We start from the raw sequence: 23,708 nt of genomic DNA on the forward strand, positions 1-23,708 counted from the left end.
AGTAGGTATATATTATATATATGTTTTCTTAATATCTATCAGACTTAAGAAATATTGATTAAAATTGTATTGCTTATAGTGTAAGTCAATAGTATATATTTAAGTATTTACAAAATATAATAAATATGACCAGGTATTTTAGATTTTTTTTTTTTTTTTTATGACTACGTAATTCTTTTTTATAGTTATTAAATCATCATTTTTATATTATTTTGTTCAAAAATTCACTATTGTACACTGATTGGTTATCACTCATAATTTATTAGGCGTGGTTGGATACATTTCTAGATGACTTCGTTTTCGACTAAAACCGTACCCTTCCCTTTTTGGCCGATTCAATTTTCGACCAAAACAAAAATTTATATAATAAAATAATGATATACAATGTTTAATTATGATAGAAACTACTCTAATATATTAATGACGATTCAGGGTTTTACTCATGTAGCGAGGTTTTAGGTTCACATACAAAGCATAATCCCATTTGCAACAGTATCAATGTTTGTACAAAAACTAGGTTAGGCTTAGACTATAATTCCTCTTGGGATGAAGCCCCAACCCCCAAAAAGTGACATGCAGTGACACTCAAGTTTGTGAGTGGAGCCAGTAGGCGTAACGAACAAAGTCCTAAAATTTTTAAAATTAAAGTTCTGATTTTTCGAAAAAAAAAAAAATGCAAACAATTTTCATTACGACAAGAGATCAAAACTAGATACAAAATATCATTCTTTTATATTAATATTTTAATAATTATTTACAACTATTGTACATCATTGTTTTAAATTTGTTTTAGACATTTTTTTTTTGGTCAAAAAGGAAATTGGCCGAAAAGGGAAGGGTACGATTTTGGTCGAAAAGTGAATCGTTCTATTTTAAATTTGGTTGAAAAGTGAATTGGCCGAAAAGGGAAGAGTACGTTTTTGGTCGAAAACGTCCATGCTCACATTTCTAGTTCAAATAATATAACACTACTGCAATATTATTATGTTATTTTCAATTTTATTGGATTTAAATAATTTAAAATATTTAAATCATAAGAAAATGTTATTTAAAAATATTACAGTTAATGATATGTTACTCATAATAATTTACAGTTGATACCATATACATAAAAATATAAAATACCACGGTTTAAACCCTTAGGTATAAATATACCTTCTGCATCTTACTGAACCATTTTCAATTCTAAACTTTTATAATAAGATTGTCTTATTTTTTTTTTAAATATATTACTTCATAAGAATAAAGTGTATTGTTTAGCCACGCACCTGTGAATATAATCAACATATGAGCTTCCCGTCTATGTAAAATATTACTGAAAATATCTACCTAGATTGACTACCTATAAATAATTTTCATAGTTTATCATCATATCATAATTTTATTTAGATCTGAGGTTAAGGTTTTACTTCGGCTTATATTTTATAGATGCATTGAAGCGATTGTACAAGAATGAATGTAATTAAATCTTTTAAAAATGATTGCTTCAATAATCAAACATGACCACTAATAAAAATAAATAGGTACCATTTTACTTGAATTTTCTGTTTTGTATTAAAAAATGTTTTGTTATAATATATTCATATTGATAACAATGAAATATTATATACTTTTTTTAATAAAAACTATAACGATGAATTTATTAAATATAACATCACATAATTCAAAGTTAGAAATATAAAAAAAATCTTGATAAATCCTGTATAAGTTTCCTATTAACTATTTTGTTTAACACATGTGCGAAATTAAACCTACAGATGAGATGAATTATCGGTTTGTTCAATTTCCAATTTTTTTTTTTTTATCTTTGTATAGAAAATAAAATAAACTAGGTACTACAATGGTGATAACACTGGAAAATAAAGAAAAAAATAGTGAATTTAATGATGTATAATCTACGTTTCTAACTTCATATCAGTAGATATAAAACACATTTTAAATTATTATTGTTTACATTGGTGACCAAATTGACGCAATTGTACAATCACATGCGTATAATATTCGGTTATCGATATTTTACTTATATTCTAAATTGTACTGTATGACATTAGCATTTAATTTTTTGAAATAATTTACAAAATATGAAACATAATAAATACTTTGTATTATTGCTTTATAATAATATTATCGTTTGTCGGTAACCGTACAATTTTAGGAAAAACTGGCTCACAGAACTTTAAAATTAAATAAATAAGTCAATTTTGGTCTAAAACATTTTTAACTTTAGAGTTTTGTTTTATCATTAAAACATAATCTATTAATACTAAAAAATAAAAAATATTTTATTTTTTGTAGCACAGCTAGGTTGCAGAATATACGAGGTCTGACCAATAAGTAATGAAACTAATTTAATAAAATACGTATATTTAAATATTAAGATACATCGATGTGATCTCCTTCAAAGTACTCCCGTCCCACCACTATACATTGGTTCCAAAGTTTTTTCCAGCTCCCATAACATTTCTGGAAGGCTTCGACTTGAATGTCCTGAAGTACCCTCGTCACGGCGTTCTGGATGTCTCAAAATGCGTTCCTTTCACGGCCAATTTTGTTTGAGGGAACAAAAAGAAGTCGCAGGGTGACATATCCGGCGAATAGGGCGCTTGTGGCAACACTGCGATGTTCTTAGACGTCAAAAATCGGGACACACTGAAGGCACAATGGCATGGAGCATTGTCATGATGAAGGATCCACGTTTTGGCAATCTCTGGACGGACTCTAATGACTCGTTTTCGCAGCCGATCGAGTACTTTCAGGTAAAAATGTTGGTTGACCGTCTGCCCAGGTGGTACGAACTCTTTGTGCACGATACCTTCGCTGTCAAAGAAACAAATCATCATCGTTTTCACTTTTGATTTGCTCATTCTCGACTTCTTCGGTCTGGCTGCACCAGGAGACAGCCACTGTTGACTTTGTCGTTTTGTTTCGGGATCGTACTAAAAATACCAACTTTCATCACCAGTAATCACACGATCGAGAAGAGTTAGATCAGCTTCAACCTGTTACAGACAATCCTGTGAAATGGACATTCGCACGTGTTTTTGCTCCGCCGAAAGGTTCTTCGGTACCATCTTTGCACACAGTTTTTTCATGGACAAATCATCAGTTAAAATTTTTCTAACGGTTTCTCGTTTCAAATTAAGTTCATCAGCCAATATTCGAACGGTTAAACGCCGATCTTGACGCACGAGAGTGCGCACACGCTAAACATTGTTGTCAGTTCGAGATTCAACCGGTCTCCCACTTCGCGGTTAGGTATTGTAGCAGTGAATCGGTTAATACAAAATAATTTAGGTCACAAATAAAGGATAAATCTAATAGTGTTTTTTTTATTCATATAAATAATTGATAAAGTGTAACGTATTGAAAACTATTTGGCTGCGATAGAAATTGATAACGTCATGTTACAATACTATTTTTAAACATATTAATGTAACACGGTATCGATACAAAATGTTTAATATAAACATACCATTTTTATTCTTTTGGGGGAAGTTTATACAATTTTAATGCACAGTACACAATATCGTTAGATTATCTTTGTTATACTATTTATGTTTTACAAGATACGTTTGTGCTTAACCAAAACACACTCGTCTATATTGAAAATCGGAGTATTGAAGAAAAAAACCGATGTCCATCGAATCGTTTGTAATCAAATTATTATAAATTAGAGCATACCGGATCCGGGACAATCAGGCCATGCTGGTTAGGTTTAATAATTTTACTGTTTATTAACTATCAAATCAGTTCATATGTTTATCAATAAGCTCGTATACCGTTATGGTTAAGCAGTCCTGTGTAACTAATATGTGTAACTAATATGTCACTGTGATGAACCTAACTCATACGGTGCTAGAATTACATTAATTTATTAAATCGAGACCGATTTATGTATGCACATAGAAGGTTAAGTAAGGTTCGTGCCATAAAGCAATCCACATATCATAGATATTTGCTTCGAGTATTTCTCTCCTATTAGGTCTTACGACAACAATTACTTTCTCTGGTATAATTAGGCATATTGTTTGAGAACTACGTAAATCACGCAGTATGCATTTTTCCAACGGAATTCTGAGGGGAAAAATAATAATATTTATTTTAATTTCACCGAAGTAATTGAGTATGCGGAGAGGTATACTCGTGGTATAAAAAATAGATCAAAATCCCCACGCGTGTTCGCAATATTTCCAAATTTCATTAATAGGTTACCGGATAATAAAGACCCTTAGAGGGCAACAAGATATCCTCCCACTCACATCAACTAAACAAATCACGCACATGTGTAAAAATCCGTTAACGTTCAAACAATTGGACACGAACAAAATCACGATAATATTCATCTGCTCTGATATATTACGTTCGTAATGTAATTATTGTAAAATAACACGTCCCTACCCTAAATTGCGTGAAGGTAAGTGTCCACGTTGCTGGCACGCCGTCGGCAGTTGATTCGAATAAAATTATGCTCATTGACATTTAAATAATAATGTGCAACTCAAACCATGAGCACATGCACAATTGCCAATTGTTGGGGGTTTGAGTCCAAAAACTTCCACCGAGTACTTATAGAAATAATATGCGCCAAAAAAGAAAAAATAATAATAAAAAAAATTGTCCGTTGGGTTACAAATATTACAGATTTTATTATTTTTTTTTTTTTTTGTTTTATTGCTTTAATTTTACGATGTCGTAGCTTTGCTATTAGAATGAAGAAAGATTCGGGCGTTTTTAACTCAGATGGGAATTAATTTTTAATTTTTTGAGGAGATGGCTAGTAAGTCAGTAGTATTGTTAGTCTATAACTAATATGACTGTTTTGTGCAATTTTGGAGATTTTATTTTATTAAGCTACAAAATATGAGTAAATTTTTTAAACTTTTATACAAATTTTCGATTTAAACTTTAATGGTCAAATTCAAAACCATATTGGTACTACAAAATAAAATATACATTTTGCATAGCAACACACCCACGCAATATTTAGGTATCATTAATCTTTTTTTTTTTTTTCTAAGCAACAATTTTCACAATAATGTAAAATTATTAAATATTTAACTAAATAATAATTTATGTACATTGCTTTTGACTTGAATACATTACATATAATTTAATATTTATACGTTCGAATTTAATTTTATACAGTAATTATAATGTATACAAGTGATCAATCGTTAAAGTTTATTCCTCTTTCAGAGATCTAAAACGTGTTTAATCATTATTTTTTTAGTAATATAAAGTTCAAATCAACACCAATGGAGAAAAGTAAGAAAACCTGTTTAGGTAGATGATTATTTACATATTTGGGGAACTTTGCTTCCTACCCAACATATACCAAAAATCGAATGCAATCGAGAAAATATAATTATTAAACGTATAGTGAACAAAACCGTGTACAATTAATTTTGAAGTTTTGAAAAATTAATAAACACAAAATAATAATGATATAGTATTAATTACGAAAACGGAAATAACTATTTTAATTGGTTTTGAAAATTAATCGTGTAACAACGTATCACATTCATAACACGATTACTCAACATTAATATACATAAGATATAGTATACTATTCATGGAACCAGCCAACGTATATAATAATAATGTGACCTATTAAATGTTCTAGAAAAGTAGTGAAATATGAAACAGTAAATTATATATTATATCCTAGTCGTGATAATGGTGCTTTGGTTACTTTATTTAGAATTATTTTATTATATTTCAAATAATATAGAGACAATTAACAAAATGAAAAATGAATTTTCGATTATGATTATCTGTACGTAACAGTTTATTTTGTCCATAGCCTCAGTCTTATAATCATTATATTTTTACCCAAATAATATGTTCATACAACTAAATGTCTTCAATTCCTACATGTAATTTTTTTTTACACCCAATAGAATATTCATTATGGTAATTTATTGTTGTCTTTAATAATAAAATGAAATAAAACTGTTGGTCCCTAATCAAACTTATGTAAAAATAAAAATCATATATATTCATCAATCTTAAGTACATTTTCGATTTACTCGATAAATCACGAGAAATAATAACACCAATACATTGATGGGTTTAAGGAAGGAGTTGGATGACCATCACCGGTGGTTTTTATTGTTAATTTTTTTTCACCATATTGATTAAACGTTTTGGTAATTTCACTACAACATTTATAAATACCTACATTATTAAGTTTTATATAGTGTTTTGCAGCAGCAATGGTGATATATTATAAAACTCGTATTATTTAAGTTTTTTAACTTAAATATTATTATTATCTTATTTTTCGGTTTTGGAACTTATGTAAGAATTATTTATGTATCAAAGTACCTATACCATTGAAATATTAGAAGATTACAATTTACTACAATTCATATATAATCAGTTTTGTTACAAGAACATACATTAAATTGTATGTAAACACAGCGAACATTGTTTTTTTTTACTTTCCAATATATTGTATAGTTATTTCCAAAAAAAAATTAAACGAAAAAAAGTTATATAACTATAATACGAATCTATAGTACCATAATAATTTTATATATTTTCCCAAATACATAATATAAACAAAATCAATAATCTCAAACATTTTATTTTTAAAATTCTTCAAAATTTAACTTTTATGTAAAAAATAAAACCATATTTAAATACACATATTTTTATATTTTAATTCTTCACTCCAAATCTAAAAAAAAATCTTTAAAACTCCCCAAAGTATAGTAATTGTTATCAATATTTTTTGGGAACGTATAAATTACCAGAACTCAAGAACTTCCTAATGCATTGAAAATAGGGAATTTACGTTACATGCTGTGGATGAAAATGATTTAATAGTTTTATTAAAACGAAAAATTAAAATAATCTATAATTTTATTTATGAATTCAGGGCTACAATATTATTTAGATTATCTTTGTAATGGTTTAAATATTTCTATTTGCATCGTAATAATATCTTTTTTGTAGTATTTTCCGGTTGTTCGATTAAATGTTATGATTGTAATACTCCAGTAAACTTTTTGGTCAGATTACATCCATTCACAAATAAATAATAATGAAAAAAAAATATATTTATGTGCATTGATTTACATGTTTTACTTATAAAAATAACAAAAATAAAGTATAGTATTGTACTATTATAAGACACATGATAATATCACGAATGAAATATTTTATTTTTTATGGAAAATATATGAAATGTTTGCATCGTTTTTCCCATTGAGTTCACATATAACCGATGCATAAATATCACCTGAGTCTTACATATTATTTACGAATGTTCAATTTTACAGCCAACCAGAATAATAAAAGTAATAACAATCGGTAACTTTTGTCATAGCCATATTCATGCACAGTAGTGGTTTTAGTATATTTATCATGTGGGAATTATTTTATTTATTTATTTTTTTTTTTTTATATTTTTATTTTTATATAAACTGGTCGATAAATGGGTTATGCTCTGATAGGAGGGTAGGCTACGTTATTTTAACGTCTACAATATTATACTTATAAAATACAAGGTTAAATACGAAAAATAATATGTGAAAAAAACAAATATCATCATAACCCTTTAAATGGTTATTTATCTAAACGTCATAGAACCTTTTGACCAAAATGCTTAAGTTACGAGTAGATTAAAACTTACTTAAATATTCAAGCTTTATTTTCGTTGTTATACATGTTCGAAAGCACGTATATCTTAAGATGAAAACTTTTATAAACATTTAGATTTCATTACTTAAATACCCCTTTAAAATATAACTTTATAAATATTTTCAGTTGATTTATGTAACATAGCAGTTAAATTCATAATATCATATTACCTGATATCCGTATACTTCCAAAGGTTAGCCGTATATGTCAATCTAAAACATTCATACAAACACATGCATTAGAGATGTGCTCATAAAACAGTAACAAATGATAGAAAAAATTTAATCTGGCAAGTAAATGTATGTAACTTCAAACGGATATAATCTAATATATGTATAATAATTAATATATTCGTAAACTCTGGTCAATAATAAAAACTATCGATTAAAATGTGTATGCATTTGGTATTTTTCCCAATTCAGTCATTTACTAATGCAAAACGACATTGTAATTAAACTGGAATACGTGAAGATGCAGTTTTTCACAGGAAACACTTATTGAACTTTTATAAAACTTTTCGAAGTAAAATTATTTTGACAACTATACAGGATCAAAATTTTATATTTTAATTGTTTAATTATTTGATATAATATACCACACATAAATATTTTTGTTATCTTATGCGTAATTTTTTTAATTGAAACTTCTTCAATCTTACTATAGATATGAAAGGCTAGAGTGATTCCTAAATGTTTAAAATTTATTTTTAAAATCAACAGGTCCAAAATGCACACGTTATGAGTTTATTACAACCCTGCTTAAGATGGGATTGTCCGTGTTATCCAATTTATAACACTCATAATATACGTATCGATATTCTATAATATTACCATAGTATTTGAAATCATTTTTTCTTATTTAATTAATATTATCACTAAATATTTTATTATATAAATAGTTACATCGTATTACAAGTATATAAATGCAAGGTCCTCCGCAGAATTTTTTCTCGAAGGGGGGGGGGGCAGTTAATATCACAACTGTATATGGACCATAGAATTACTCCATCATATGAACCTACATCCACGATTGAAATCAAATACCGAACACCTTGTGATATTGAAAATTGACGAACAATTTTGTGTCATATTATAAGTCCTCCTTATTGCTTTCCAAGACTGTTATATACAATGCAAATAAATCCAATAAATTGCTAAAAAAATAATTATATAAAGAAGCGGGGGCCGTGGTCCGTCCTAGCATCCCCTGCGAGTGACATTGTACTAATGTAATACACTACTAATAATCTAGCAAATGTATAACTAAGAGTTTAAAAGTAATGATAAAAAATAAATTAAATATTTGGAAATAAATATTATATATTATTATATGTTTTTTTGAATAAAATAATTTATGTTCTTATTGATATTCTACAAACAATTTAATTACTACCAACATTTAACATTCTATTTTATTATTTTTCTATCACATTTTTATGGTCATTTTGGCATGTACGTGAAGTTGGCCCCCCTAAATCAAGCTAGTGACTCCAAACCTTCACAAATATTTTGCAATTAATTTGCTATAATTTGCTCTGTAGTTTTCAGAATTTGCATACCCATGGTTTTTCCGAGAAAACATTTTTGACTTGGTATACTTAAATCACGCCTGTATAACTTCAAAAAATGTTGAGAATTTAAAAAAAGCCTTAGTGGTTTAGTGTAATAAATTTAGAGTTATGAAGGAAATGTGATATTTAAATATGAGTGTTAATATTTACAAAAATATATATATTTTAGATTCATAGAATATTTCCCGTTGTAAGATGATGAAAATAATCGGATGTACAATATAACAATAATTTATTTATATCTATAATCATAACATATCAGAATCAGTGCTGCAATAACCGTGTATATTACGTGCATCAAATTCACGGGCTCATAGCTCCAGCCTATAATAGGACCCAATAATAATATTTAAAAAATATGTAAAAAGCAAAAAATAAAACCATTTTGTAATAATAATTACCATTCATGGAAATTGAACAATAATTGATTGATTTTGTTTTTTACACATTATCGTACATCAACGTTCCTTTGGCGGTCTGTTTAATAAAAATTCAAAATAATTTGGCTATAATTGATTAAATAAGTGGTTCTCAAACTGTGCAAATTATTATATTTATTAGTTATCAAGTAAAAACACTTGTATGATTAAAATTTTACGTGTACCTTCTCATCCAATCAGAGTGTTTTAGATTAATTTGAAGAGTACTAGGTTTTTAAGTCTCAGAGCATTCTTTCTGGTCAAAATTGTATATATAAATTAAACTAATCTTTTTGCAATTCAAATACATTCCTCTTTTACTTTATAAATATATTAAACAAAAAAGTGATCGAACACACTCAATAATTTTATAACACTCTGTGTATATAATATATTCATTTTAAATTCATTCTGAAAGACTAAAAAATGTTTTAATTAATATTTAATGTAAAACGTTTTGAAGAAAACAAACTCATATTTTTCAAATAATTCCTATATACACCCCCCCCCCCATTTTCAAAAAGTTTTAATATTAGAATTAATTTAAGTAACATTTTTGATGTCTTCTTTCTATATTTCTACCATTAAAACCGAAGTAAACTTAATTTTGTCAAAAAAGCCAATATTACTTTTCACCTATAGTAATACTTTAGAATAGAATTCCTAATTATTTTTTAACTTCGTTTTAGAATTAAATTATACAAAATCTTTATAAGTTATCCTATATTCAAGTAATAAATTTAATTATAAATAGTTTATTACTGTTTTTTTACATTTTTTTTTTTTTTTAATCATAAATCATTAACACACATATCTCAAACAATTTAGTTTTTTAAATATTTCTTATATTTATTTAAAATTAACTTAAAATAATTATTAAAAAAAAAAAATAAGGTATAAAATACTACTAATTATTAAAAATAACAATTTTAGATGTTCACATGTATAATTAAATTTAGATTTAGATTTATATGAATTCTTTCAGGATTTGAAATTTTTTGAATTTTTTGAATTAAATCATTATGTATTTGCCAACATCTATCTGCTCATCTTACATACGCGATATAATTTTCAGACTCATATGCAACTATTCCTCGGAGAATATACCTACAATGAACAAATTAAACATTTAATGTAATTATATGTGAATAAGCTTAACATTGATGTTTTAATAATTTAATTTATTTTATAAATTCTTAATAGGTAGCTGTAATTTATAAAACAATAATATATTTTTAAATATTATAAGAATTAACATGCAGTATTAAACTTACTTATCAGAACGATCACATAACTCGAACGGAAAATAATTTAATGAAAATTTATGTCCATCAGCTATCATATCAGTTTCAATTAATAAATGATTTTTAATGACTTTTGTAGATGTTATTATTCCATCGCAATTTTCAACGCATACATAGTGTAATTCTGATAAATATTAATTCAGAGCGTTTTGAAAATTGGAAAAATCATGCTTCATTTTCAGTATAACTGTTGGATTGCAAATTTCTCTTCTATTATTCTTACATTCTGTTCTTGGGCATTCAATACTTTCGATGACAGAAGGTGCAGTTTTTAATAAATTAATTATAATAAATGAAACATTGCACCTTGAATCAATTAATTTTACATTTGTAACACTTTGTTCTTGATGAAAAATTTGTTGAAAACACTTGTATTTAAACGATTATCTTAATTTCCAGAAAAATCATAGTTACACAAATTCTGAAAATAACATAGCAAATTATAGCAAATTAATTGCAAAATGTCTATGAAGGTTTGGAGTCGCTAGCTTAAAATTGGGGGGTTGTGGTGAAGTTGGCCCCTCGAACGGAAAATATGAATTTCCCAATAGCCACGGGTATGCAATTTCTGAAATTTAAAATTTACATAGCAAATTATAGCAAATTAATTGCAAAATCTCTGTGGAGGTTTGGTGTCTCTAGCTTGATTTAGGGGGGGGGCCAACTTCACGCACATCATTTTGGCATCTTCATACTTTAAACAAGTATATTTAACTCTGGTTCGAAATCTTTACAAACAATATTTCTATCATTAATAACGGATTTTCAGCTCAATATGTTTTTGGATGTTACCAAAAGTTTTTCGCTTCAATGTGAATCTTGATTGTCTTGACCATTAAAACTTAAATAATTTTTTATGAAAAATTAACAACGATATTCAATATAAAGGATTCTCGAGTTCGTTTTGTATTATTTTTCAAATCCATGGAATGATTTGTTATAATTTTGTAGCTAGTGCCGCAACTACATACTATGGGGCTATTATGCATATCTGAATTTGGGGCCTAAATATCTTTTCAAAAAAGTATTTACCCACTATAAATAAAATATGTTAACCGGTGTTTATATTATGAAAGGTAGTCTAGTGGATCTTTAATTTTAAATGACCTGCATTATTTTTTGCTATTTCTATTCTATGAATTAATATTACTATAGGATTATAAATACTTTAGTAATATAATAGTATTTATAATTAATGGTATTACATTTGGTCATTGACAACGAGTTAGTAGTTGAGTTTTTTATTTGATTATAAATATTTAATAATATGATAAATCTGTTTTTTATATTTATCAATTTACTTCAGTTAAAATATCTACAACCAAATCCATAATAATATATTGTGTGGGGCCTATAACGGTTTGGGGGCCGATGTGCAATGCACACCTTGCATACCCGATAGTTGCGGCACTGCTTGTAGCATGAATCCATAAACAAACTTTATTTAAGTAAATAATTATTTTAGCACAATTAAATGGTAAGTAATGTTCTTTTATATTTTTATTTCCGTAAGATATTTTATGTGACCAGAATTACGTGTTGGTCGAATTATGACAAAATAGGTACTTAGTTATTACCCGGTACTGGAAATGCTACTAGATTGCTGTTATTGTAGAAGACATATTGTACATTGATACCTTGTGTTATCATATTATGTTTTTTGTGTTTGCTGATAACAAAAACAAAGATCAAAATATTTGTCTAAAGGATTGATAATTTACCATCCTCAATGAAATATTATCTATATAATAATAGATTAAATTCATTATCAGTTGGTATATATCTCCTTCAACATTCGAATATCAAGGATAACGTCGAACGTATATAATAATTTTTTGTTCTATTAATATTGAATTCAACTGTTTTACATGTTAACGTCACACACTTATGATATACCACTGAAAATGTTCATTTTTATCCAAACAAAATACATTATTATAATTAATATTAATATTATAATTGTGTTGTAAATAATTTATCGAATATCTCAAATATTATTGATTTTTTTTATCTTTGATAATTTATATTCTTATATTATAAACAACATCTTGAAACTTTAGTACATTAATAATAATTTGTTTCTATTTATATTCATATTAAATCATTGTATCTAATTTCGTAATAAAATGTATATAGAAGTTTTGTAGACAACAAAATAAAAAAATCGAAATAAGTATAATTTTTGAATGATTGATCCGGTCTCAGTATTTCTAATTTCAGGCTAACTTTTATGAAAATAAAATTTACTTTATATTTCAACTGCTAAATAATTTTTCAAAATAATTTAAAAGTCATAATAAAATACTTCGGAAAAGAATTCACCATTATTCCCATTAATTTATTTTCTTTGAAAGAAAATGTATTTACAACTATTGTTAAAATAATTGTTGAAAACCAATTCGTATTCGCAACAAACCGACTGAATAAAAATAAGAATTTATATTAATTAATTAAATTAAAAATACAATGGAACTATTTCTTATTACTAGGTATTTAATTCCACCATCTAATAAATTTGACATCATTTGCAAGATTTTTTGTCCATGATAAAAGGAATTACGAATACAATTAAAAACAAAAAATCCATAATATGAGTCTAATTTTCAGAAAAAAAAGTTTCTCCAATTATCATATCAGTTTGCTCAGTATTTTATGTAAATTTAAAAATTATTAAAATAAAAAAAATATTCTATTATTTTAAGGAATCAATAATATATAAGCGATATGATAAATATAGTTATCTTATACTTGTATTATGAAATGGGTTTTAGATAAGATGCAATATTTAGAAACACCGTTTAAAATAAAATAATAATTGTTTATACAACTACACAAGAATGTCATATTTAATTACATAATTTAGATCCATATATATATATATAATAATCGTTATCCTACTTTATAGTTGAATTAAATATAAAGTTTTATTTTTGAAAATAAATTAAAATTAAAAAATATCAATGTTGAAAGAAGTAACTACAAAATATAGTTTTCATTTTTATGGAAATAGTTATTATATTAAATCATTAAAAGTATTCTTCAAAATAACTAAAAGTCTGCTTTTCTTTCAAAGTTAAAAATAATTATTATAATAATTATTCAAATAACTAAATTAGTTTGTCATAATATATAAATACTTAAAAAAAAAAACCTTTATAAAGTTTAAGTCCTAAAAATATTCAAATAAACTACATTCTTAAAATAAGATAATTTTTACATAGGTAATTTGATTAAAATATCGATTAGTATATTATATATATTTATATATAATCGTACACATTAACAGCCGAAAGTACTGAAGCAACTTTGAAATTACCATAAAAATAGGTACTTCTTTTTAAACAAAAAATAAAAAAAAAATAATAAAAAAAATATGATATTCAACAGGAAATAATCAGAAGATTGCACTTCTTTACTTAAATTCTATGTAATTGACAAACAAACATTTTAATTATACTTGAAAAGTATATGCACAGAAATGGGTAATTCTTTAAGGAGTTGTGGGTAGATACATTCATATCAACTACCGTTCCCGTGCAGTGATTGAAAAAATTAACTGTATAAAGTGAAGTACATATAAATAAAAGTAATAATAATCATAGTTTTTGTAGATAAAATTAGTTTTTTTTTTTCAACGAACGAATTAATATCGTATGTCCATCAATTATTATAAAGCAATATTGCATTTATGGACGCTTTAAAACGGATATAGATGTTTTGAGTGTTAAAAAATAACGACCACATATTCCAGTGGCTGGAGAAAGTAGGCCAATAATCATCATAATTGGTTATTGTCATGAATATTGGTGATAATCGTTTGCAGTATTCTCTTGAGCTTCTACAATCCGGGTCCAACACGAAACCATATGCACGAATATAGTCCCTGTAACCAGTGGCAGACTGAACTTAAATTTTAAATGACACAATTCCATATTTAAATATATACCACCACCCTGTTATCAAGGTTGTACCCAGAACAAATTTTCGGGGAATGGGAGGAATACCTTAAAAAATTAAAGTATTCAATTAAAAAAACTGATGTTAAATTTCTAAATTTGTGTAAAATGCTAAACAATTTCAGGTGGGAGGGAGAGTTGAACCCCCACAGGTACGGCCTTGAACCTAATGTCAAACCTCACAAATCCATGGGGCTGTCCTCCACTTCTCGGTTTCTAAATTTACTCGTATTATGATACAAATAATATTATACTTTCTACAATTATGTATTTGGTCCTGTTTAGATGTAGATACTGTTTAGGTTATAATAATTAATATATTACAATTTACAATTCGTACCGTCAATACCAAATTAGTAGAATATGCTGTAAAAGTCTAGTATACATTATTTACTTATAAATAATTAGCATGTAATTCCACGCCATCGCCACTAACACAGGGTGCCGGGTGGTACCACTCCAATAAAAAGTTGACGCAGCTGCGCCAAACTTGACCCCTTCAGTCCGCCACTGCCTGTAACTAATGCGATGAAAAGGGCAGCGATTTCCAATATTTTTATAACCGTGTACAACTTACACATTATCAAAACTGCACTTCATAACCTTTTTTTTTTTTTTTACTCAACCTATATATATTTAACATATACCAAAAATAGATTTCAAACATAGAAATCAACCAGGTTTACCAAGGTGTTTTTGCTGTAGGATGATGGGTCATATACAAAGAAACTATAATTATATAATAAAGAAAAAAGAATATTCTGTCAGATAACTGAGTCTATACCGATTAAACTAAAAAAACACCAAATAACGACAAAAAGACTAAACTTAACCACGCGATTTGTACTTGCTATCTTGCTATAATTGCAACAATAAAGAAAAAATAAATATTGAAATAATAGAAAAAAAATAAATTATGAAATTATAACATTTTCATTAGATACGGGAATATTCGCATCAGTCACAGACAAAAAAATGATTAAATATAAAATATTTGAGCCCGACAATGAACTTTATCTTGAAATAATAAATAATTCACAACTTATCATTTTAGGAATCACTTTATTTTTTCAAATAAAAATAAGAACAATACTAATAAATCATAAAGCCTAATAGTTGACCATGTATGTACACAAGTAAAAATAGGATTATATTAAATGAAAAAAATTAATAACATTTTAAATCTAAAATATAATAAAATTACATTTCATTATAAAGAAACTGAATTAAAATTAAATATAAAACCAGGAACCAAACCAATAAATAGCTTACACGACATAAACAAATACAATAAAATAATCGCATATTAGACTTTCAACAGTATCTATTACATTATTCAAAAACATGAAGTACCAAATTTAAATACCATGAAATTATAGATAACTTATTTGATAAAAAAAATAGATTCCATTGCACATTATATCAGTTAATATTTCACAATGAGCACAGGGATAGCTAAGCTATTTAAAGATGACGTAGACATATTAAAAGTACAGAATAAATGACTTACGGAAATGGCATTTAAAAAAAATAAATAAATAATGGATTTTATATTTTATAACCAAACGAAAATATAATTCAACTATAAACCTACATACGTAGATATATTCAACACACAACAAAACTTAAGATAGTTTCACTTTGACCTAACTTAAAAAAAAATAAGCCTACCAACATTTTTAATGGGTTGGATAAAATAAAATGGTATATAATTTCAAATATGATTAAATTCACTTTTCAAAATACCGAGTTTATAGTAAAGGTTTTTTAATTAAAATCCGAACATGGAAAAATTTGTATGTCATTTTTTGAAAAAATATCGAAAAATGTTGTCGATTGAAAAAGAGAGATTTAATAAAAGAAAATATTATATTTTTATTATATTTTAATATATATATATATATATATATATATATATATATATATATATATATTATCTATTTATTCTTTTTATGTCCTTTTTAACCTTCCAGCGGGCGCGCTGTTGTAAATAATACAACAGTTTTATATCTATTTGCTTATTCAACTTATATTCTATTTTTATCTTGTCGGCGGTCATGGGTATTCCTCCGAAATGTTATTTTCTACGTTTTAGACTATTTTTGAGTGTTTCAGTTCACTTTATTGCAGAGAATCGATGAAGTATTGATAGTATTGTCGCAAAACACAACACGCGCCATTCCGTATACCCACGTAAAACACAAAACGCGTCGTTCAGTGTACCTGAGTTATTATTTAGTAATTTTTATTTTTGTGGTGGTAATAAAAACAAAAATTTTTTAATATTGTTTTATATCACTATGTAATATATACATTTTTATATTTTTTTATATTATATATAATATGTACGATTATCTCAACATATTAGGACTGTTGTAAAATGTACAACGCGCGACTACTCTTGTTTCAAATAATGGCGCGCCCGCTGAAAAGTTAAAAATACACACACACACACACATATATATATATATTAATATATTTAAAAAGAAAATTATTTTGTATCAAATCATGAATTATAGAAAAAATTGTAAAAAAATTATGTTATGAATTGTTTAAAAATTACAAGAAAAAAACTAACTTCAAAAGTGTCTATGGTTTCATCAACTTAGTGGTTGACAAGAATTTAATCAACTAGAATTTGATAATGTTAAAGGTGAACATCAGACAGGAGTTCACGTTGGTACAATTTTTTTACCATTTTTAAAATCATAGTTCGGCCACATCGTCTAAACAACTATGGTAGTACAAATCAGCAAGCTAAGATAAAGAAGAGACAGTCGTCTGAAGATTACATCAACTGGACCATCATCCTCAAGTCACGCGTACATTGCTCATATTTATATATTTCAAAAATTAATAATAGATGAATGTAAATTCAAAAAAGAGAAATTTAATGCAACGATCGTTACATGGTTATTAGTCTACATTTACATGTATATTGTTGAGTAGACATTACGTTCCAACTAAAGCATATATCGTATACCATTATAATAAGTCCGACGGCTAATGCCGTTTATGTAAGACACGGCAATTCGGCCCCAACGGCCGTCCAGTGTAGTTGTGCTGAACTCCGTATTGTTTTAATGTATAAATTCATATTCGTAAGTTACTTTATATATTAACCCTTAATAACTATCCGAACTGATCTGCATTTATTTTTAATATTAATATCATTTCCTTTTACGTTTCCGATCTACGGCAGAACACATTCAAAAGGACTAAAAAACTTTCCCTAAATATATTATATTTAACTGGTAATTCCCCCCACGACCACGTTACAGAACAGTAGCATAATGTTGTGTTATGACGTCAAACGGCATTTTCAAAGGATCGGCGAACAAAGATAGTAATCGTCGGTAATCCGAGACACGCGCAGCTGGTGCCGTTCCGCCGTCATGTAGGCGCAACTGCTTTCGCGTGGTGTGAAATCCCTTTGCGAATCTCAAAAGCCGTAGGCCACATCTACTCAAAACCGTGACAAATGAAGTCCGCCGTTGCCAACTGGTGCCCGACGAGAGGGACTGCCATCACTAATAGTCCAGGAACGGGAGAAACATGATTCACCTCGAGTAGAGAAAAATGATAATATTATTACGATAATATCTCATAATACAATGCTTATAACTATGAGTTGTGCGTTTAAAAGTTCATTGTAGCACAACATCAAAACAAACATAACATATTATAATCAACACCGTTATGCGATTAAGTGAATTTTCGCTGTATATCATTTTAAAGTTTATGATTAAGTTTTCAATCGGAATACCATGCAAAGATGTAATGCAATGTTTTTGTGAAATGTGTATTTGCAAATATTTATTTTTGTCGAGTCTCTGAAAATTGTAATAAACGAGCAGCGGATAATATTTAATTAGTAATTTTCGGATTTATTTATGTTGTATCATTTAATTTGAAAACCATGAAAATTAATAAATGTTTTTCACAACCAGGTCACGTCTGTATTGATTATAAAATAAATGATATTGGAATCAAATAACATTGGGTATTTTATTGGATATGGGATGGATTAAAAAAAGTAAAATTCCAATAATTACGAAACCAGGAATCTGTCACTGTGGAATGTGTCAAAATGTATTTATTATTACTGATGCGATACTGAAGCTGCTCGGTAAGACCAATGCATTTTAACGAATTTGAGTGATAATCAATTAAATATTTTAATATTTGATTAACGATACTGAATTTAATTTCCGCTATAGCCAATTTACTAAGATACCCAAATGACAACACATATTTCCAATGAGAAATCAAATAATTTTTAGATGAAATTGCAAGAAATTAATGATAAAGAGTGTTTTTGGTGTTCGTTGTAATGCTGATCAAACGGGTAGAAATTTCTTCCAAACGTGTTTTTCTAACAAAATAATTTAATCTGACCACCGGATTACAAAAAAGTAAATATAAATATCAATGATGGATGTGATTCGCCAGACGCGTTTTTAATTTGCAAGTTTATTCCTTCCATAGTACATCACTATATAGTATGGAACTTGTGTTAATAATTACAGCGCGTTGTTTGACTTGAAATTGGATGTATAATTCAAAACGAAGGTGTGAGAATGATGAATTGAACTGAAAATGAAAATGAAATTAACTGGACGAACGAAAAATCGCATCGATCTGATGGTAGGCATGTTGTACACAAAAAACATTCAGTAATATTATGTTATATTTTATATTCGAACGAAATACTATTCAGATAAAAATTTAAAAGAACTCGGAAGTACTGATTTAATCATGTAGATCGATACAAGGGGTAAGATTGGCAATTCATAGTTGTTAATTATTTAAAATGTTCATCAAGTCTAAGTACATATTTGCTTTTAGCCAAGTAACCACCACTCGTTAACAAAATATATTAAGATTGACCTTCGGCTGAAAACCCTTAATATTCCACTGTTAAATTACAAAATTTGGTTCTGGCATACAAATAACAATATTATATGTACATAAAATAATGTACACAGTATAACAAAAAATATGCTTTTTCTTGATATTTCTATACATAATATAACTATAAAAATATAATACAGCATACTTTTGGTATTTAATAAAATGATCTGTTATAGAAAATAAATTAAATTAATTAAATATTTCTATACAATTAATATTTAATGTTTTTCTGAACATAAATGTATTTGTTTTAATTCACGGTTTCGTTATAAAAGCTATAAATAGTTATAAATAATATCTAAAAATGGGATCTTTCAAAATCACGATGGTTACCAAAAATTCATTTTATGTTTATTTTATTTAAATCTCGACTAATTTTCAAGTGTAAAATTAGTTGCGGTCAACCTGTATTATGTTCGGCGATAGGTAAACATATTGCTCACGTTAAGCTAAGAAGTCTGCCTTAAATTAAATTAAATTAAAAACTAGATAGTTTATTGTTGTTATTATAGAGAACTTATATAAGAGGTTCAACGTGTAAGGGCAGGTATTGTTTACGGCAATGTTTAATACAAAACGTGTATTAGAAAAGTCGGGACCATTAAGAAATGCGTTTTTAAATGAAAACAATTTATCACGATAATGGCGTACCTACAGTCTGCGTAAGTAAAACAACACGAATTAATTGCAACATTAACCACGGCTCATGAGAAGAAATCGAAACATCCAAATAATTAGTCCAAAAAACTATGTATAAAAATAATAATTATAATTATCCATTTTTTTTTTATTTTTGTACTCCACGAATTAAAATAAATTACGAAATTTACAATATAGTTTCATGTGATAGTGTTTCTGAAAGATTGAAAATAATTAACCTCGTAACGGTTAGGACAAAGAACTTTTTGATATTATTTCTATAAAATATCGAATTTATAAACTTATATACATATAAAAAATAAGAAAAAATCTAAAAAGGATATTATGTGTAAAAATACAGTGGATTTATACACAATATTATATTGTCATTGATAACAATTGTTTCGTATTTAACGTTAAGTTCAACTAAAAGTAGACGTTCCTTTTACGTAATTTACTACGGCACATTATGAAAGCATCAGTTTTACTATTAGGAATATTTAAGCATTTAATATATCACGCTTAATGGTATAAAAGTCTATATTGATTGGGTACTCTTTTCTTTTTTTTTTACGTTGCAACTAATACGTAAATGACATAAAACCGTAGTGTAGAACAAAGTTCTAGCCATAACGAAAATTTATATTAAAACGCTGTAAGTGTTTGCATAAATGATTTTTCTCTGATAATAATTAAATTATTTATACTTTATACCTGAACGTAAAATCCACTATATGCAATGAGAACAATTTTTTTTTCCACTTTGCAATAAGGTAGACACAATTTTATTTTATTTTTCGTGCGTGCATACGGTGTACCCTGAAAATATATATAAAATTAAAGTTTCATTTCATTATCACTCGTATTAAATAGACATTTTGTTTTGAATCGGAATATTAGTATTTTTTGTTATTCATACAACACAATATTATGTCGTTTTAAAGCACTCGTATGTATATCAGTCAAATACGTTGGATTTTATGCATCCACGATCATTCGAATAGATCATACACAATGGCATTCGTTCGAACGATAATTGGTGTAGGCTGCAGTTGTACAAGGTTTTTTAGGAAAAATACTTGCGTAACATTATAGAAACCCGAAAGTACGAATTTTACACCAGAACTATCTCTGCGCTCAGTTCAACGCATATCTATGTTGTATTACAATATATTATGAGCATTCGCTCCACAAACAATAATAACAGTTTGACAAGTGTCGTACCTAGTATACGCTGTTGGGTATAATACAATGATATTTTGGAAAGTTTTTTTTTTCAAACCCAAACAATCGCAACACGCTTTTTCAAACATATTGTACTTATAAATATTTAGTCCACGTGCACCTAGTTAAAAATAAACAATTTTAAAATAACGTGTTCATTTATTTTTTATTTTTAAATTATAAGACCTCCATGGAATATTAAAATCAGTGTACACCTCATATCTCCAGGATTATTAAAAAGCTTTATTATAAAGCAAACACTTTTCCTCTCCACTAGGAATCGAACCCGTGACGTTCCATGATCACCAGGATTCTCACCATGGTCGCGTTTTTCTGTAGTTTTTCGCTGAACTAATGGGAAATCACAATAATGACACCTATAAATACCATCTGTGTACTAGTTCGTAAATTTACATAGGTATTGAAACTTTTTAAGTATAACTCAGATTCGAAAAAAAAATGTATTAAATAAAGGACTAGAAAAAAAATATCATAGTGATATTATACCTACTAATACATTTCTCGTCAGTTTTCAGATTTCAAGGTTTAAAATGTAAAGTTATGGTAAGCTTTTTTCTTTTTAAAAATAAATATTTCCATTATAAAAATTGTAACTATATTTATTATAATTTATGAATACATATTTTTATTTTTATTTATTCATACTCCGCGTCCAATTTTTTTTTTATTGCAGACTTACTTCGCTAGACCTTGTAGTACTTTTTTAGTTTTATAATATGTTGTATCAGTGACAGCAATTAATTAATATAATATACATGACGTGATTGATACTTTTTAAAAAAAAAATGTTTTTAATTAATTTAAAATTGTGAATAAATGTGGTCATGTTTACCAAATGTATAAGTAAATTTAAATATATTTTCATTAAATGTTTTATGGGTTGTAGAATAAAGTTTAGTTAGTATTAAAGTTCATTCTTAAATTTTAATTCGGGAAAAATATTGGTAACCGTATAAAATATTTTTATTATTTTTATAATTTTATTTTTGTATGGTTAAAAAATAATAAATACATTAGTATTTATTTGTACATTTTTCATATACGAACCAGTTTTTTTATTTAATATTTCATGATATATATTTAATTACCTACCGTTGTTTTAATTGTCTTGAAAAAAAAAGTTATACATATTTTATCAAAACAAAAATTGATCTTTTTCAATCAATTTTCTATTAAAATATTTACAATACCTTAATCATCAATTTGATTTATTATATGTATACATCAATAAATAATTAATTTACAAATAAAATATATTTGTGTTTTTGTGTTAAAATCTAACACGTAATGTAATAAAAATTAACATGACTAATGGTAACTAATTTTTATTTTATGTTTAACTAGGTATTTATTAAACGATATTTAACATTTAATCGTCTTAAAACGTCTATTACTTATATGATTTATACTAATTATTTAAATTTAAATACAAATTAATAAGTATATTTTTTTAAAACTTTTTATATAATTGATTCCTACAAAAATAATACATTGTACAAAACTATTCGATTTCTGTGATAGAATGACACTGTTAAAAATCTGTAACCTATTGAGTTAAATAGATTTTTATCCATGATATTTAAAAGTGTGTATACACATACGTCTGCAAATAAATACGCTTGTTTAGTTTTATGTAATATTTTTTATTTATTTTTTTTTTTTAGAGTTTGGTTAAATTTCTATGAATAATTTATTTATAAAGCATATTGAACTAGTTACTCGCCTTAGACTTTTTTAAAACCTTTTTGTTTGATAACCAATAGTATAAACGCCTCAGTGGCCTTAAAAATGGTATCAATTGATTTATGTCTGTTTACGATACACAATGGAATGATTTTGGAATTTGATCAATGAGCTGCCACACACTTAATTAATTGGTTTTATTTTTAATTCTAGATACGTAATTAATGATTTTTAATTTTCAAACACATACACGTACGCACGCACGCGCGCGCGCGAACGCACAAACACACACACACACACACACACACACACACACACACACACACACACA

General features: G+C 26.8%; 1 protein-coding gene across 6 annotated transcripts in view; it reads right to left on the reverse strand.

Annotated features, from left to right (window-relative positions):
• Positions 1-23,708, reverse strand: part of LOC112680670 (5-hydroxytryptamine receptor 1) — a 333,709-nt gene that overhangs the window by 197,293 nt on the left and 112,708 nt on the right. For 3 of the 6 annotated variants that reach the window (XM_025550841.1, XM_025550838.1, XM_025550840.1), the window contains exon 2: positions 7,818-7,859. The exons of 2 other annotated variants lie outside the window; for them this stretch is intronic. The gene's annotated coding sequence lies outside the window, so the exon portion shown is untranslated. Of the gene's footprint in view, positions 1-7,817; positions 7,860-21,163; positions 21,257-23,708 lie in introns of those variants that run through there. One more of the 6 variants, XM_025550839.1, reaches the window with a different exon arrangement.

Source organism: Sipha flava, unplaced genomic scaffold, assembly GCF_003268045.1.
Source record: "Sipha flava isolate LNK unplaced genomic scaffold, YSA_version1 179_pilon_pilon, whole genome shotgun sequence".
NCBI lineage: Eukaryota > Metazoa > Arthropoda > Insecta > Hemiptera > Aphididae > Sipha > Sipha flava.